Genomic DNA, 20,026 nt, shown 5'->3' with positions numbered 1-20,026 from the left:
TGAATGCAAGGCAGTGTGCTCCCTTTTTCTTTTTGGATGTCTAAATGACGGCTCCCGTGAGCCTCTTGCTGACGAGCACTGGCGATGCACCTGTGCACCTACTGAGTGGTACAAAAACCTGTGAAGACGTTTGGCAGCATTTCAAGCGACCCCTTCAGTTACATACGCTCTCTGCTGATGACGGCCGAAAGCCAGAAACACGTGTCCAGAGATACGGCACTCGCTGCACCTACCTTAGGTGAAAGACTTTCTACAGCGATACGGCACTTGCTGCACCTACTTAGGGTGAATAATTTTTTGAAAAATTCTCGCTATTTATATTTAAATGACTGCATTTACCATGATGCCTTGGGGCTATTTTCTACTTGAATGCAAGGCAGTATGCTCCATTTTTTCTTTAAGGATGTCTAAATGACGGCTCCCGTGAGCCTCTTGCTGACGAGCACTGGCGATGCACCTGTGCGCCTACTGGGTGGTACAAAAACCTGTGAAGACGTTTGGCGGCATTTCAAGCGACCCCTTCAGTAACATACGCTCTCTGCTGATGACGGCCGAAAGCCAGAAACACGTGTCCAGAGATACGGCACTCGCTGCACCTACCTTAGGTGAAAGACTTTCTACAGCGATACGGCACTTGCTGCACCTACTTATGGTGAATAATTTTTTGAAAAATCATCGCTATTTATATTTAAATGACTGCATTTACCATGATGCCTTGGGGCTATTTTCCGCTTGAATGCAAGGCAGTGTGCTACTTTTTTTCTTTTTGGATGTCTAAATGACGGCTCCCGTGAGCCTCTTGCTGACGAGCACTGGCGATGCACCTGTCCCCGTACTGAGTGGTACAATAACCTGTGAAGACGTTTGGCGGCATTTCAAGCGACCCCTTCAGTTACATACGCTCTCTGCTGATGACGGCCGAAAGCCAGAAACACGTGTCCAGAGATATGGCACTCGCTGCACCTACCTTAGGTGAAAGACTTTCTACAGCGATACGGCACTTGCTGCACCTACCTAGGGTGAATAATTTTTTTAAAAATTTGCGCTAAATATATTTAAATGACTGCATTTACCATGATGCCTTGGGGCTATTTTCCGCTTGAATGCAAGGCAGTGTCTTCCTTTTTCTTTTTGGATGTCTAAATGACGGCTCCCGTGAGCCTCTTGCTGATGAGCACTGGCGATGCACCTGTGCGCCTACTGAGTGGTACAAAAACCTGTGAAGACGTTTGGCGGCATTTCAAGCGACCCCTTCAGTTACATACGCTCTCTGCTGATGACGGCCGAGAGCCAGAAACACGTGTCCAGAGATACGGCACTCGCTGCACCTACCTTAGGTGAAAGACTTTCTACAGCGATACGGCACTTGCTGCACCTACTTAGGGTGAATAATTTTTTGAAAAATCCTCGCTATTTATATTTAAATGACTGCATTTACCATGATGCCTTGGGGCTATTTTCCGCTTGAATGCAAGGCAGTGTGCTACTTTTTTTCTTTTTGGATGTCTAAATGACGGCTCCCGTGAGCCTCTTGCTAACGAGCACTGGCGATGCACCTGTGCGCCTACTGGGTGGTACAAAAACCTGTGAAGACGTTTGGCAGCATTTCAAGCGACCCCTTCAGTTACATACGCTCTCTGCTGATGACGGCCGAAAGCCAGAAACACGTGTCCAGAGATACGGCACTCGCTGCACCTACCTTAGGTGAAAGACTTTCTACAGCGATACAGCACTTGCTGCACCTACTTAGGGTGAATAATTTTTTGAAAAATTTGCGCTATTTATATTTAAATGACTGCATTTACCATGATGCCTTGGGGCTATTTTCTGCTTGAATACAAGGCAGTGTGCTCCCTTTTTCTTTTTGGATGCCTAAATGACGGCTCCCGTGAGCCTCTTGCTGACGAGCACTGGCGATGCACCTGTGCGCCTACCGAGTGGTACAAAAACCTGGGAAGACGTTTGGCGGCATTTCAAGCGACCCCTTCAGTTACATACTCTCTCTGCTGATGACGGCTGAAACCCAGAAACATGTGTCCAGAGATACGGCACTCGCTGCACCTATCTTAGGTGAAAGACTTTCTACAGTGATACGGCACTTGCTGCACATACTTAGGGTGAATAATTTTTTGAAAAATTCTCGCTATTTATATTTAAATGACTGCATTTACCATGATGCCTTGGGGCTATTTTCCGCTTGAATGCAAGGCAGTGTGCTACTTTTTTTATTTTTGGATGTCTAAATGACGGCTCCCGTGAGCCTCTTGCTGACGAGCACTGGCGATGCACCTGTGCGCCTACTGAGTGGTACAAAAACCTGTGAAGACGTTTGGCGGCATTTCAAGCGCCCCCTTCAGTTACATACGCTCTCTGCTGATGACGGCCGAAAGCCAGAAACACGTGTCCAGAGATACGGCACTCGCTGCACCTACCTTAGGTGAAAGACTTTCTACAGCGATACGGCACTTGCTGCACCTACTTAGGGTGAATAATTTTTTTAAATATTCGCGCTATTTATATTTAAATGTCTGCATTTACCATGATGCCTTGGGGCTATTTTCCGCTTGAATGCAAGGCAGTGTGCTCCCTTTTTCTTTTTGGATGTCTAAATGACGGCTCCCGTGAGCCTCTTGGTGACGAGCACTGGCGATGCACCTGTGCGCCTACTGAGTGGTACAAAAACCTGTGAAGACGTTTGGCGGCATTTCAAGCGACCCCTTCAGTTACATACGCTCTCTGCTAATGACGGCCGAAAGCCAGAAACATGTGTCCAGGGATACGGCACTCGCTGCACCTACCTTAGGTGAAAGACTTTCTACAGCGATACGGCACTTGCTGCACCTACTTAGGGTGAATAATTTTTTGAAAAATTCTGGCTATTTATATTTAAATGACTGCATTTACCATGATGCCTTGGGGCTATTTTCCGCTTGAATGCAAGGCAGTGTGCTCCCTTTTTCTTTTTGGATGTCTAAATGATGGCTCCCGTGAGCCTCTTGCTGACGAGCACTGGCGATGCACCTGTGCGCCTACCGAGTGGTACAAAAACCTGTGAAGACGTTTGGCGGCATTTCAAGCGACCCATTCAGTTACATACGCTCTCTGCTGATGACGGCCGAAAGCCAGAAACACGTGTCCAGAGATACGGCACTCGCTGCACCTACCTTAGGTGAAAGACTTTCTACAGCGATACGGCACTTGCTGCACTTACTTAGGGTGAATAATTTTTTGAAAAATTTGCGCTATTTATATTTAAATGACTGCATTTACCATGATGCCAAGGGGCTATTTTCCGCTTGAATACAAGGCAGTGTGCTCCCTTTTTCTTTTTGGATGCCTAAATGACGGCTCCCGTGAGCCTCTTGCTGACGAGCACTGGCGATGCACCTGTGCGCCTACCGAGTGGTACAAAAACCTGGGAAGACGTTTGGCGGCATTTCAAGCGACCCCTTCAGTTACATACTCTCTCTGCTGATGAAGGCCGAAACCCAGGAACACGTGTCCAGAGATACGGCACTCGCTGCACCTATCTTAGGTGAAAGACTTTCTACAGCGATACGGCACTTGCTGCACATACTTAGGGTGAATAATTTTTTGAAAAATTCTCGCTATTTATATTTAAATGACTGCATTTACCATGATGCCTTGGGGCTATTTTCCGCATGAATGCAAGGCAGTGTGCTCCCTTTTTCTTTTTGGATGTCTAAATGACGGCTCCCGTGAGCCTCTTGCTGACGAGCACTGGCGATGCACCTGTGCGCCTACTGAGTGGTACAAAAACCTGTGAAGACGTTTGGCGGCATTTCAAGCGACCCCTTCAGTTACATACGCTCTCTGCTGATGACGGCCGAAAGCCAGAAACACGTGTCCAGAGATACGGCACTCGCTGCACCTATCTTAGGTGAAAGACTTTCTACAGCGATACGGCACTTGCTGCACATACTTAGGGTGAATAATTTTTTGAAAAATTCTCGCTATTTATATTTAAATGACTGCATTTACCATGATGCCTTGGGGCTATTTTCCCCTTGAATGCAAGGCAGTGTGCTCCCTTTTTCTTTTTGGATGTCTAAATGACGGCTCCCGTGAGCCTCTTGCTGATGAGCACTGGCGATGCACCTGTGCGCCTACTGAGTGGTACAAAAACCTGTGAAGACGTTTGGCCGCATTTCAAGTGACCCCTTCAGTTACATACGCTCTCTGCTGATGATGGCCGAAAGCCAGAAACATGTGTCCAGAGATACAGCACTTGCTGCACCTACCTTAGGTGAAAGACTTTCTACAGCGATACGGCACTTCCTGCACCTACTTAGGGTGAATAATTTTTTTTTTAATTCTCGCTATTTATATTTAAATGACTGCATTTACCATGATGCCTTGGGGCTATTTTCCGCTTGAATGCAGGGCAGTGTGCTCCCTTTTTCTTTTTGGATGTCTAAATGATGGCTCCCGTGAGCCTCTTGCTGACGAGCACTGGCGATACACCTGTGCGCCTACTGAGTGGTACAAAAACCTGTGAAGACGTTTGGCGGCATTTCAAGCGACCCTTTCAGTTACATACGCTCTCTGCTGATGACGGCCGAAAGCCAGAAACACGTGTCCAGAGATACGGCACTCGCTGCACCTACCTTAGGTGAAAGACTTTTTACAGCGATACGGCACTTGCTGCACCTACTTAGGGTGAATAATTTTTTGAAAAATTCTCGCTATTTATATTTAAATGACTGCATTTACCATGATGCCTTGGGGCTATTTTCCGCTTGAATGCAAGGCAGTGTGCTCCCTTTTTCTTTTTGGATGTCTAAATGACGGCTCCCGTGAGCCTCTTGCTGACGAGCACTGGCGATGCACCTGTGCACCTACTGAGTGGTACAAAAACCTGTGAAGACGTTTGGCGGCATTTCAAGCGACCCCTTCAGTTACATACGCTCTCTGCTGATGACGGCCGAAAGCCAGAAACACGTGTCCAGAGATACGGCACTCGCTGCACCTACCTTAGGTGAAAGACTTTCTACAGCGATACGGCACTTGCTGCACCTACTTAGGGTGAATAATTTTTTGAAAAATTCTCGCTATTTATATTTAAATGACTGCATTTACCATGATGCCTTGGGGCTATTTTCTGCTTGAATGCAAGGCAGTGTGCTCCATTTTTTCTTTAAGGATGTCTAAATGACGGCTCCCGTGAGCCTCTTGCTGACGAGCACTGGCGATGCACCTGTGCGCCTACTGGGTGGTACAAAAACCTGTGAAGACGTTTGGCGGCATTTCAAGCGACCCCTTCAGTAACATACGCTCTCTGCTGATGACGGCCGAAAGCCAGAAACACGTGTCCAGAGATACGGCACTCGCTGCACCTACCTTAGGTGAAAGACTTTCTACAGCGATACGGCACTTGCTGCACCTACTTATGGTGAATAATTTTTTGAAAAATCATCGCTATTTATATTTAAATGACTGCATTTACCATGATGCCTTGGGGCTATTTTCCGCTTGAATGCAAGGCAGTGTGCTACTTTTTTTCTTTTTGGATGTCTAAATAACGGCTCCCGTGAGCCTCTTGCTGACGAGCACTGGCGATGCACCTGTCCCCCTACTGAGTGGTACAAAAACCTGTGAAGACGTTTGGCGGCATTTCAAGCGACCCCTTCAGTTACATACGCTCTCTGCTGATGACGGCCGAAAGCCAGAAACACGTGTCCAGAGATACGGCACTCGCTGCACCTACCTTAGGTGAAAGACTTTCTACAGCGATACGGCACTTGCTGCACCTACCTAGGGTGAATAATTTTTAAAAAAATTCGCGCTAAATATATTTAAATGACTGCATTTACCATGATGCCTTGGGGCTATTTTCCGCTTGAATGCAAGGCAGTGTCTTCCTTTTTCTTTTTGGATGTCTAAATGACGGCTCCCGTGAGCCTCTTGCTGATGAGCACTGGCGATGCACCTGTGCGCCTACTGAGTGGTACAAAAACCTGTGAAGACGTTTGGCAGCATTTCAAGCGACCCCTTCAGTTACATACGCTCCCTGCTGATGACGGCCGAGAGCCAGAAACACGTGTCCAGAGATACGGCACTCGCTGCACCTACCTTAGGTGAAAGACTTTCTACAGCGATACGGCACTTGCTGCACCTACTTAGGGTGAATAATTTTTTTAAATATGCGCGCTATTTATATTTAAATGTCTGCATTTACCATGATGCCTTGGGGCTATTTTCCGCTTGAATGCAAGGCAGTGTGCTCCCTTTTTCTTTTTGGATGTCTAAATGACGGCTCCCGTGAGCCTCTTGCTGACGAGCACTGGCGATGCACCTGTGCGCCTACTGAGTGGTACAAAAACCTGTGAAGACGTTTGGCGGCATTTCAAGCGACCCCTTCAGTTACATAGGCTCTCTGCTGATGACGGCCGAAAGCCAGAAACATGTGTCCAGGGATACGGCACTCGCTGCACCTACCTTAGGTGAAAGACTTTCTACAGCGATACGGCACTTGCTGCACCTACTTAGGGTGAATAATTTTTTCAAAAATTCTCGCTATTTATATTTAAATGACTGCATTTACCATGATGCCTTGGGGCTATTTTCCTCTTGAATGCAAGGCAGTGTGCTCCCTTTTTCTTTTTGGATGTCTAAATGATGGCTCCCGTGAGCCTCTTGCTGACGAGCACTGGCGATGCACCTGTGCGCCTACTGAGTGGTACAAAAACCTGTGAAGACGTTTGGCGGCATTTCAAGCGACCCCTTCAGTTATATACGCTCCCTGCTGATGACGGCCGAAAGCCAGAAACACGTGTCCAGAGATACGGCACTCGCTGCACCTACCTTAGGTGAAAGACTTTCTACAGCGATACGGCACTTGCTGCACCTACTTAGGGTGAATAATTTTTTGAAAAATTCTCGCTATTTATATTTAAATGACTGCATTTACCATGATGCCTTGGGGCTATTTTCCGCTTGAATGCAAGGCAGTGTGCTCCCTTTTTCTTTTTGGATGTCTAAATGACGGCTCCCGTGAGCCTCTTGCTGATGAGCACTGGCGATGCACCTGTGCACCTACTGAGTGGTACAAAAACCTGTGAAGACGTTTGGCAGCATTTCAAGCGACCCCTTCAGTTACATACGCTCTCTGCTGATGACGGCCGAAAGCCAGAAACACGTGTCCAGAGATACGGCACTCGCTGCACCTACCTTAGGTGAAAGACTTTCTACAGCGATACGGCACTTGCTGCACCTACTTAGGGTGAATAATTTTTTACAAAATTCTCGCTATTTATATTTAAATGACTGCATTTACCATGATGCCTTGGGGCTATTTTCTACTTGAATGCAAGGCAGTATGCTCCATTTTTTCTTTAAGGATGTCTAAATGACGGCTCCCGTGAGCCTCTTGCTGACGAGCACTGGCGATGCACCTGTGCGCCTACTGGGTGGTACAAAAACCTGTGAAGACGTTTGGCGGCATTTCAAGCGACCCCTTCAGTAACATACGCTCTCTGCTGATGACGGCCGAAAGCCAGAAACACGTGTCCAGAGATACGGCACTCGCTGCACCTACCTTAGGTGAAAGACTTTCTACAGCGATACGGCACTTGCTGCACCTACCTAGGGTGAATAATTTTTTTAAAAATTTGCGCTAAATATATTTAAATGACTGCATTTACCATGATGCCTTGGGGCTATTTTCCGCTGGAATGCAAGGCAGTGTGCTACTTTTTTTCTTTTTGGATGTCTAAATGACGGCTCCCGTGAGCCTCTTGCTGACGAGCACTGGCGATGCACCTGTCCCCGTACTGAGTGGTACAAAAACCTGTGAAGACGTTTGGCGGCATTTCAAGCGACCCCTTCAGTTACATACGCTCTCTGCTGATGACGGCCGAAAGCCAGAAACACGTGTCCAGAGATATGGCACTCGCTGCACCTACCTTAGGTGAAAGACTTTCTACAGCGATACGGCACTTGCTGCACCTACCTAGGGTGAATAATTTTTAAAAAAATTCGCGCTAAATATATTTAAATGACTGCATTTACCATGATGCCTTGGGGCTATTTTCCGCTTGAATGCAAGGCAGTGTCTTCCTTTTTCTTTTTGGATGTCTAAATGACGGCTCCCGTGAGCCTCTTGCTGATGAGCACTGGCGATGCACCTGTGCGCCTACTGAGTGGTACAAAAACCTGTGAAGACGTTTGGCGGCATTTCAAGCGACCCCTTCAGTTACATACGCTCTCTGCTGATGACGGCCGAGAGCCAGAAACACGTGTCCAGATATACGGCACTCGCTGCACCTACCTTAGGTGAAAGACTTTCTACAGCGATACGGCACTTGCTGCACCTACTTAGGGTGAATAATTTTTTGAAAAATCCTCGCTACTTATATTTAAATGACTGCATTTACCATGATGCCTTGGGGCTATTTTCCGCTTGAATGCAAGGCAGTGTGCTACTTTTTTTCTTTTTGGATGTCTAAATGACGGCTCCCGTGAGCCTCTTGCTAACGAGCACTGGCGATGCACCTGTGCGCCTACTGGGTGGTACAAAAACCTGTGAAGACGTTTGGCGGCATTTCAAGCGACCCCTTCAGTTACATACGCTCTCTGCTGATGACGGCCGAAAGCCAGAAACACGTGTCCAGAGACACGGCACTCGCTGCACCTACCTTAGGTGAAAGACTTTCTACAGCGATACAGCACTTGCTGCACCTACTTAGGGTGAATAATTTTTTGAAAAATTTGCGCTATTTATATTTAAATGACTGCATTTACCATGATGCCTTGGGGCTATTTTCTGCTTGAATACAAGGCAGTGTGCTCCCTTTTTCTTTTTGGATGCCTAAATGACGGCTCCCGTGAGCCTCTTGCTGACGAGCACTGGCGATGCACCTGTGCGCCTACCGAGTGGTACAAAAACCTGGGAAGACGTTTGGCGGCATTTCAAGCGACCCCTTCAGTTACATACTCTCTCTGCTGATGACGGCTGAAACCCAGAAACACGTGTCCAGAGATACGGCACTCGCTGCACCTATCTTAGGTGAAAGACTTTCTACAGCGATACGGCACTTGCTGCACATACTTAGGGTGAATAATTTTTTGAAAAATTCTCGCTATTTATATTTAAATGACTGCATTTACCATGATGCCTTGGGGCTATTTTCCGCTTGAATGCAAGGCAGTGTGCTACTTTTTTTCTTTTTGGATGTCTAAATGACGGCTCCCGTGAGCCTCTTGCTGACGAGCACTGGCGATGCACCTGTGCGCCTACTGAGTGGTACAAAAACCTGTGAAGACGTTTGGCGGCATTTCAAGCGCCCCCTTCAGTTACATACGCTCTCTGCTGATGACGGCCGAAAGCCAGAAACATGTGTCCAGAGATACGGCACTCGCTGCACCTACCTTATGTGAAAGACTTTCTACAGCGATACGGCACTTGCTGCACCTACTTAGGGTGAATAATTTTTTGAAAAATTCTCGCTATTTATATTTAAATGACTGCATTTACCATGATGCCTTGGGGCTATTTTCTGCTTGAATGCAAGGCAGTGTGCTCCATTTTTTCTTTTTGGATGTCTAAATGACGGCTCCCGTGAGCCTCTTGCTGACGAGCACTGGCGATGCACCTGTGCGCCTACTGGGTGGTACAAAAACCTGTGAAGACGTTTGGCGGCATTTCAAGTGACCCCTTCAGTTACATACGCTCTCTGCTGATGACGGCCGAAAGCCAGAAACACGTGTCCAGAGATACGGCACTCGCTGCACCTACCTTAGGTGAAAGACTTTCTACAGCGATACGGCACTTGCTGCACCTACTTAGGGTGAATAATTTTTTTAAATATTCGCGCTATTTATATTTAAATGTCTGCATTTACCATGATGCCTTGGGGCTATTTTCCGCTTGAATGCAAGGCAGTGTGCTCCCTTTTTCTTTTTGGATGTCTAAATGACGGCTCCCGTGAGCCTCTTGGTGACGAGCACTGGCGATGCACCTCTGCGCCTACTGAGTGGTACAAAAACCTGTGAAGACGTTTGGCGGCATTTCAAGCGACCCCTTCAGTTACATACGCTCTCTGCTAATGACGGCCGAAAGCCAGAAACACGTGTCCAGAGATACGGCACTCCCTGCACCTATCTTAGGTGAAAGACTTTCTACAGCGATACGGCACTTGCTGCACATACTTAGGGTGAATAATTTTTTGAAAAATTCTCGCTATTTATATTTAAATGACTGCATTTACCATGATGCCTTGGGGCTATTTTCCTCTTGAATGCAAGGCAGTGTGCTCCCTTTTTCTTTTTGGATGTCTAAATGATGGCTCCCGTGAGCCTCTTGCTGACGAGCACTGGCGATGCACCTGTGCGCCTAGTGAGTGGTACAAAAACCTGTAAAGACGTTTGGCGGCATTTCAAGCGACCCATTCAGTTACATACGCTCTCTGCTGATGACGGCCGAAAGCCAGAAACACGTGTCCAGAGATACGGCACTCGCTGCACCTACCTTAGGTGAAAGACTTTCTACAGCGATACGGCACTTGCTGCACTTACTTAGGGTGAATAAGTTTTTGAAAAAATTGCGCTATTTATATTTAAATGACTGCATTTACCATGATGCCAAAGGGCTATTTTCCGCTTGAATACAAGGCAGTGTGCTCCCTTTTTCTTTTTGGATGCCTAAATGACGGCTCCCGTGAGCCTCTTGCTGACGAGCACTGGCGATGCACCTGTGCGCCTACCGAGTGGTACAAAAACCTGGGAAGACGTTTGGCGGCATTTCAAGCGACCCCTTCAGTTACATACTCTCTCTGCTGATGAAGGCCGAAACCCAGGAACACGTGTCCAGAGATACGGCACTCGCTGCACCTATCTTAGGTGAAAGACTTTCTACAGCGATACGGCACTTGCTGCACATACTTAGGGTGAATAATTTTTTGAAAAATTCTCGCTATTTATATTTAAATGACTGCATTTACCATGATGCCTTGGGGCTATTTTCCGCATGAATGCAAGGCAGTGTGCTCCCTTTTTCTTTTTGGATGTCTAAATGACGGCTCCCGTGAGCCTCTTGCTGACGAGCACTGGCGATGCACCTGTGCGCCTACTGAGTGGTACAAAAACCTGTGAAGACATTTGGCGGCATTTCAAGAGCCCCCTTCAGTTACATACACACTCTGCTGATGACGGCCGAAAGCCAGAAACACGTGTCCAGAGATACGGCACTCCCTGCACCTATCTTAGGTGAAAGACTTTCTACAGCGATACGGCACTTGCTGCACATACTTAGGGTGAATAATTTTTTGAAAAATTCTCGCTATTTATATTTAAATGACTGCATTTACCATGATGCCTTGGGGCTATTTTCCCCTTGAATGCAAGGCAGTGTGCTCCATTTTTCTTTTTGGATGTCGAAATGACAGCTCCCGTGAGCCTCTTGCTGACGAGCACTGGCGATGCACCTGTGCGCCTACTGAGTGGTACAAAAACCTGTGAAGACGTTTGGCGGCATTTCAAGCGACCTCTTCAGTTACATACGCTCTCTGCTGATGACGGCCGAAAGCCAGAAACATGTGTCCAGAGATACGGCACTCTCTGCACCTACCTTAGGTGAAAGACTTTCTACAGCGATACGGCACTTGCTGCACCTACTTAGGGTGAATAATTTTTTTAATAATTCTCGCTATTCATATTTAAATGACTGCATTTAACATGATGCCTTGGGGCTGTTTTCCGCATGAATGCAAGGCAGTGTGCTCCCTTTTTCTTTTTGGATGTCTAAATGATGGCTCCTGTGAGCCTCTTGCTGACGAACACTGGCGATGCACCTGTGCGCCTACTGAGGGGTACAAAAACCTGTGAAGACGTTTGGCGGCATTTCAAGCGACCCCTTCAGTTACATACGCTCTCTGCTGATGACGGCCGAAAGCCAGAAACACGTGTCCAGAGATACGGCACTCGCTGCACCTACCTTAGGTGAAAGACTTTCTACAGCGATACAGCACTTGCTGCACCTACTTAGGGTGAATAATTTTTTGAAAAATTTGCGCTATTTATATTTAAATGACTGCATTTACCATGATGCCTTGGGGCTATTTTCTGCTTGAATACAAGGCAGTGTGCTCCCTTTTTCTTTTTGGATGCCTAAATGACGGCTCCCGTGAGCCTCTTGCTGACGAGCACTGGCGATGCACCTGTGTGCCTACCGAGTGGTACAAAAACCTGGGAAGACGTTTGGCGGCATTTCAAGCGACCCCTTCAGTTACATACTCTCTCTGCTGATGACGGCTCAAACCCAGAAACACGTGTCCAGAGATACGGCACTCGCTGCACCTATCTTAGGTGAAAGACTTTCTACAGCGATACGGCACTTGCTGCACATACTTAGGGTGAATAATTTTTTGAAAAATTCTCGCTATTTATATTTAAATGACTGCATTTACCATGATGCCTTGGGGCTATTTTCCGCTTGAATGCAAGGCAGTGTGCTACTTTTTTTCTTTTTGGATGTCTAAATGACGGCTCCCGTGAGCCTCTTGGTGACGAGCACTGGCGATGCACCTGTGCGCCTACTGAGTGGTACAAAAACCTGTGAAGACGTTTGGCGGCATTTCAAGCGACCCCTTCAGTTACATACGCTCTCTGCTAATGACGGCCGAAAGCCAGAAACACGTGTCCAGAAATACGGCACTCCCTGCACCTATCTTAGGTGAAAGACTTTCTACAGCGATACGGCACTTGCTGCACATACTTAGGGTGAATAATTTTTTGAAAAATTCTCGCTATTTATATTTAAATGACTGCATTTACCATGATGCCTTGGGGCTATTTTCCTCTTGAATGCAAGGCAGTGTGCTCCCTTTTTCTTTTTGGATGTCTAAATGATGGCTCCCGTGAGCCTCTTGCTGACGAGCACTGGCGATGCACCTGTGCGCCTAGTGAGTGGTACAAAAACCTGTAAAGACGTTTGGCGGCATTTCAAGCGACCCATTCAGTTACATACGCTCTCTGCTGATGACGGCCGAAAGCCAGAAACACGTGTCCAGAGATACGGCACTCGCTGCACCTACCTTAGGTGAAAGACTTTCTACAGCGATACGGCACTTGCTGCACTTACTTAGGGTGAATAAGTTTTTGAAAAATTTGCGCTATTTATATTTAAATGACTGCATTTACCATGATGCCAAGGGGCTATTTTCCGCTTGAATACAAGGCAGTGTGCTCCCTTTTTCTTTTTGGATGCCTAAATGACGGCTCCCGTGAGCCTCTTGCTGACGAGCACTGGCGATGCACCTGTGCGCCTACCGAGTGGTACAAAAACCTGGGAAGACGTTTGGCGGCATTTCAAGCGACCCCTTCAGTTACATACTCTCTCTGCTGATGAAGGCCGAAACCCAGGAACACGTGTCCAGAGATACGGCACTCGCTGCACCTATCTTAGGTGAAAGACTTTCTACAGCGATACGGCACTTGCTGCACATACTTAGGGTGAATAATTTTTTGAAAAATTCTCGCTATTTATATTTAAATGACTGCATTTACCATGATGCCTTGGGGCTATTTTCCGCATGAATGCAAGGCAGTGTGCTCCCTTTTTCTTTTTGGATGTCTAAATGACGGCTCCCGTGAGCCTCTTGCTGACGAGCACTGGCGATGCACCTGTGCGCCTACTGAGTGGTACAAAAACCTGTGAAGACATTTGGCGGCATTTCAAGAGCCCCCTTCAGTTACATACACACTCTGCTGATGACGGCCGAAAGCCAGAAACACGTGTCCAGAGATACGGCACTCCCTGCACCTATCTTAGGTGAAAGACTTTCTACAGCGATACGGCACTTGCTGCACATACTTAGGGTGAATAATTTTTTGAAAAATTCTCGCTATTTATATTTAAATGACTGCATTTACCATGATGCCTTGGGGCTATTTTCCCCTTGAATGCAAGGCAGTGTGCTCCATTTTTCTTTTTGGATGTCTAAATGACAGCTCCCGTGAGCCTCTTGCTGACGAGCACTGGCGATGCACCTGTGCGCCTACTGAGTGGTACAAAAACCTGTGAAGACGTTTGGCGGCATTTCAAGCGACCTCTTCAGTTACATACGCTCTCTGCTGATGACGGCCGAAAGCCAGAAACACGTGTCCAGAGATACGGCACTCTCTGCACCTACCTTAGGTGAAAGACTTTCTACAGCGATACGGCACTTGCTGCACCTACTTAGGGTGAATAATTTTTTGAAAAATTCTCGCTATTCATATTTAAATGACTGCATTTAACATGATGCCTTGGGGCTGTTTTCCGCATGAATGCAAGGCAGTGTGCTCCCTTTTTCTTTTTGGATGTCTAAATGATGGCTCCTGTGAGCCTCTTGCTGACGAACACTGGCGATGCACCTGTGCGCCTACTGAGTGGTACAAAAACCTGTGAAGACATTTGGCGGCATTTCAAGCGACCCCTTCAGTTACATACGCTCTCTGCTGATGACGGCCGAAAGCCAGAAACACGTGTCCAGAGATACGGCACTCGCTGCACCTACCTTAGGTGAAAGACTTTCTACAGCGATACAGCACTTGCTGCACCTACTTAGGGTGAATAATTTTTTGAAAAATTTGCGCTATTTATATTTAAATGACTGCATTTACCATGATGCCTTGGGGCTATTTTCTGCTTGAATACAAGGCAGTGTGCTCCCTTTTTCTTTTTGGATGCCTAAATGACGGCTCCCGTGAGCCTCTTGCTGACGAGCACTGGCGATGCACCTGTGTGCCAACCGAGTGGTACAAAAACCTGGGAAGACGTTTGGCGGCATTTCAAGCGACCCCTTCAGTTACATACTCTCTCTGCTGATGACGGCTCAAACCCAGAAACACGTGTCCAGAGATACGGCACTCGCTGCACCTATCTTAGGTGAAAGACTTTCTACAGCGATACGGCACTTGCTGCACATACTTAGGGTGAATAATTTTTTGAAAAATTCTCGCTATTTATATTTAAATGACTGCATTTACCATGATGCCTTGGGGCTATTTTCCGCTTGAATGCAAGGCAGTGTGCTACTTTTTTTCTTTTTGGATGTCTAAATGACGGCTCCCGTGAGCCTCTTGCTGACGAGCACTGGCGATGCACCTGTGCGCCTACTGGGTGGTACAAAAACCTGTGAAGACGTTTGGCGGCATTTCAAGCGCCCCCTTCAGTTACATACGCTCTCTGCTGATGACGGCCGAAAGCCAGAAACATGTGTCCAGAGATACGGCACTCGCTGCACCTACCTTATGTGAAAGACTTTCTACAGCGATACGGCACTTGCTGCACCTACTTAGGGTGAATAATTTTTTGAAAAATTCTCGCTATTTATATTTAAATGACTGCATTTACCATGATGCCTTGGGGCTATTTTCTGCTTGAATGCAAGGCAGTGTGCTCCATTTTTTCTTTTTGGATGTCTAAATGACGGCTCCCGTGAGCCTCTTGCTGACGAGCACTGGCGATGCACCTGTGCGCCTACTGGGTGGTACAAAAACCTGTGAAGACGTTTGGCGGCATTTCAAGTGACCCCTTCAGTTACATACGCTCTCTGCTGATGACGGCCGAAAGCCAGAAACACGTGTCCAGAGATACGGCACTCACTGCACCTACCTTAGGTGAAAGACTTTCTACAGCGATACGGCACTTGCTGCACCTACTTAGGGTGAATAATTTTTTTAAATATTCGCGCTATTTATATTTAAATGTCTGCATTTACCATGATGCCTTGGGGCTATTTTCCGCTTGAATGCAAGGCAGTGTGCTCCCTTTTTCTTTTTGGATGTCTAAATGACGGCTCCCGTGAGCCTCTTGGTGACGAGCACTGGCGATGCACCTGTGCGCCTACTGAGTGGTACAAAAACCTGTGAAGACGTTTGGCGGCATTTCAAGCGACCCCTTCAGTTACATACGCTCTCTGCTAATGACGGCCGAAAGCCAGAAACATGTGTCCAGGGATACGGCACTCGCTGCACCTACCTTAGGTGAAAGACTTTCTACAGCGATACGGCACTTGCTGCACCTACTTAGGGTGAATAATTTTTTGAAAAATTCTCGCTATTTATATTTAAATGACTGCATTTACCATGATGCCTTGGGGCTATTTTCCTCTTGAATGCAAGGCAGTGTGCTCCCTTTTTCTTTTTGGATGTCTAAATGATGGCTCCCGTGAGCCTCTTGCTGACGAGCACTGGCGATGCACTTGTGCGCCTAGTGAGTGGTACAAAAACCTGTAAAGACGTTTGGCGGCATTTCAAGCGACCCATTCAGTTACATACGCTCTCTGCTGATGACGGCCGAAAGCCAGAAACACGTGTCCAGAGATACGGCACTCGCTGCACCTACCTTAGGTGAAAGACTTTCTACAGCGATACAGCACTTGCTGCACTTACTTAGGGTGAATAAGTTTTTGAAAAATTTGCGCTATTTATATTTAAATGACTGCATTTACCATGATGCCAAGGGGCTATTTTCCGCTTGAATACAAGGCAGTGTGCTCCCTTTTTCTTTTTGGATGCCTAAATGACGGCTCCCGTGAGCCTCTTGCTGACGAGCACTGGCGATGCACCTGTGCGCCTACCGAGTGGTACAAAAACCTGGGAAGACGTTTGGCGGCATTTCAAGCGACCCCTTCAGTTACATACTCTCTCTGCTGATGAAGGCCGAAACCCAGGAACACGTGTCCAGAGATACGGCACTCGCTGCACCTATCTTAGGTGAAAGACTTTCTACAGCGATACGGCACTTGCTGCACATACTTAGGGTGAATAATTTTTTGAAAAATTCTCGCTATTTATATTTAAATGACTGCATTTACCATGATGCCTTGGGGCTATTTTCCGCATGAATGCAAGGCAGTGTGCTCCCTTTTTCTTTTTGGATGTCTAAATGACGGCTCCCGTGAGCCTCTTGCTGACGAGCACTGGCGATGCACCTGTGCGCCTACTGAGTGGTACAAAAACCTGTGAAGACATTTGGTGTCATTTCAAGAGACCCCTTCAGTTACATACACACTCTGCTGATGACGGCCGAAAGCCAGAAACACGTGTCCAGAGATACGGCACTCCCTGCACCTATCTTAGGTGAAAGACTTTCTACAGCGATACGGCACTTGCTGCACATACTTAGGGTGAATAATTTTTTGAAAAATTCTCGCTATTTATATTTAAATGACTGCATTTACCATGATGCCTTGGGGCTATTTTCCCCTTGAATGCAAGGCAGTGTGCTCCATTTTTCTTTTTGGATGTCTAAATGACAGCTCCCGTGAGCCTCTTGCTGACGAGCACTGGCGATGCACCTGTGCGCCTACTGAGTGGTACAAAAACCTGTGAAGACGTTTGGCGGCATTTCAAGCGACCTCTTCAGTTACATACGCTCTCTGCTGATGACGGCCGAAAGCCAGAAACACGTGTCCAGAGATACGGCACTCTCTGCACCTACCTTAGGTGAAAGACTTTCTACAGCGATACGGCACTTGCTGCACCTACTTAGGGTGAATAATTTTTTTAATAATTCTCGCTATTCATATTTAAATGACTGCATTTAACATGATGCCTTGGGGCTGTTTTCCGCATGAATGCAAGGCAGTGTGCTCCCTTTTTCTTTTTGGATGTCTAAATGATGGCTCCTGTGAGCCTCTTGCTGACGAACACTGGCGATGCACCTGTGCGCCTACAGAGTGGTACAAAAACCTGTGAAGACGTTTGGCGGCATTTCAAGTGACCCCTTCAGTTACATACGCTCTCTGCTGATGACGGCCGAAAGCCAGAAACACGTGTCCAGAGATACGGCACTCGCTGCACCTACCTTAGGTGAAAGACTTTCTACAACGATACGACACTTGCTGCACTTACTTAGGGTGAATAAGTTTTTGAAAAATTTGCGCTATTTATATTTAAATGACTGCATTTACCATGATGCCTTGGGGCTATTTTCCCCTTGAATGCAAGGCAGTGTGCTCCCTTTTTCTTTTTGGATGTCTAAATGACGGCTCCCGTTAGCCTCTTGCTGACGAGCACTGGCGATGCACCTGTGCGCCTACTGAGTGGTACAAAAACCTGTGAAGACGTTTGGCGGCATTTCAAGCGACCCCTTCAGTTACATACGCTCTCTGCTGATGACGGGCGAAAGCCAGAAACACGTGTCCAGAGATATGGCACTCGCTGCACCTACCTTAGGTGAAAGACTTTCTACAGCGATACGGCACTTGCTGCACCTACTTAGGGTGAATAATTTTTTGAAAAATTCTCGCTATTTATATTTAAATGACTGCATTTACCATGATGCCTTGGGGCTATTTTCCGCTTGAATGCAAGGCAGTGTGCTCTCTTTTTCTTTTTGGATGTCTAAATGACGGCTCCCGTGAGCCTCTTGCTGACGAGCACTGGCGATGCACCTGTGCGCCTACTGAGTGGTACAAAAACCTGTGAAGACGTTTGGCGGCATTTCAAGCGACCCCTTCAGTTACATACGCTCTCTGCTGATGACGGCCGAAAGCCAGAAACATGTGTCCAGAGATACGGCACTCGCTGCACCTACCTTAGGTGAAAGACTTTCTACAGCGATACAGCACTTGCTGCACCTACTTAGGGTGAATAATTTTTAGAAAAATTCTCGCTATTTATATTTAAATGACTGCATTTACCATGATGCCTTGGGGCTATTTTCCGCATGAATGCAAGGCAGTGTGCTCCCTTTTTCTTTTTGGATGTCTAAATGACGGCTCCCGTTAGCCTCTTGCTGACGAGCACTGGCGATGCACCTGTGCGCCTACTGAGTGGTACAAAAACCTGTGAAGACATTTGGCGGCATTTCAAGAGACCCCTTCAGTTACATACACACTCTGCTGATGACGGGCGAAAGCCAGAAACACGTGTCCAGAGATACGGCACTCGCTGCACCTACCTTAGGTGAAAGACTTTCTACAACGATACGACACTTGCTGCACTTACTTAGGGTGAATACGTTTTTGAAAAATTTGCGCTATTTATATTTAAATGACTGCATTTACCATGATGCCAAGGGGCTATTTTCCGCTTGAATACAAGGCAGTGTGCTCCGTTTTTCTTTTTGGATGCCTAAATGACGGCTCCCGTGAGCCTCTTGCTGACGAGCACTGGCGATGCACCTGTGCGCCTACCGAGTGGTACAAAAACCTGGAAAGACGTTTGGCGGCATTTCAAGCGACCCCTTCAGTTACATACTCTCTCTGCTGATGACGGCCGAAACCCAGAAACACGTGTCCAGAGATACGGCACTCGCTGCACCTATCTTAGGTGAAAGACTTTCTACAGCGATACGGCACTTGCTGCACATACTTAGGGTGAATAATTTTTTGAAAAATTCTCACTATTTATATTTAAATGACTGCATTTACCATGATGCCTTGGGGCTATTTTCCCCTTGAATGCAAGGCAGTGTGCTCCCTTTTTCTTTTTGGATGTCTAAATGACGGCTCCCGTTAGCCTCTTGCTGACGAGCACTGGCGATGCACCTGTGCGCCTACTGAGTGGTACAAAAACCTGTGAAGACGTTTGGCGGCATTTCAAGCGACCCCTTCAGTTACATACGCTCTCTGCTGATGACGGGCGAAAGCCAGAAACACGTGTCCAGAGATATGGCACTCGCTGCACCTACCTTAGGTGAAAGACTTTCTACAGCGATACGGCACTTGCTGCACCTACTTAGGGTGAATAATTTTTTGAAAAATTCTCGCTATTTATATTTAAATGACTGCATTTACCATGATGCCTTGGGGCTATTTTCCGCTTGAATGCAAGGCAGTGTGCTCTCTTTTTCTTTTTGGATGTCTAAATGACGGCTCCCGTGAGCCTCTTGCTGACGAGCACTGGCGATGCACCTGTGCACCTACTGAGTGGCACAAAAACCTGTGAAGACGTTTGGCGGCATTTCAAGCGACCCCTTCAGTTACATACGCTCTCTGCTGATGACGGCCGAAAGCCAGAAACATGTGTCCAGAGATACGGCACTCGCTGCACCTACCTTAGGTGAAAGACTTTC

Source organism: Pleurodeles waltl, chromosome 10 (assembly GCF_031143425.1).
Source record: "Pleurodeles waltl isolate 20211129_DDA chromosome 10, aPleWal1.hap1.20221129, whole genome shotgun sequence".
NCBI classification, from domain to species: domain Eukaryota; kingdom Metazoa; phylum Chordata; class Amphibia; order Caudata; family Salamandridae; genus Pleurodeles; species Pleurodeles waltl.
Note: the sequence above shows the minus strand (reverse complement) of the source record.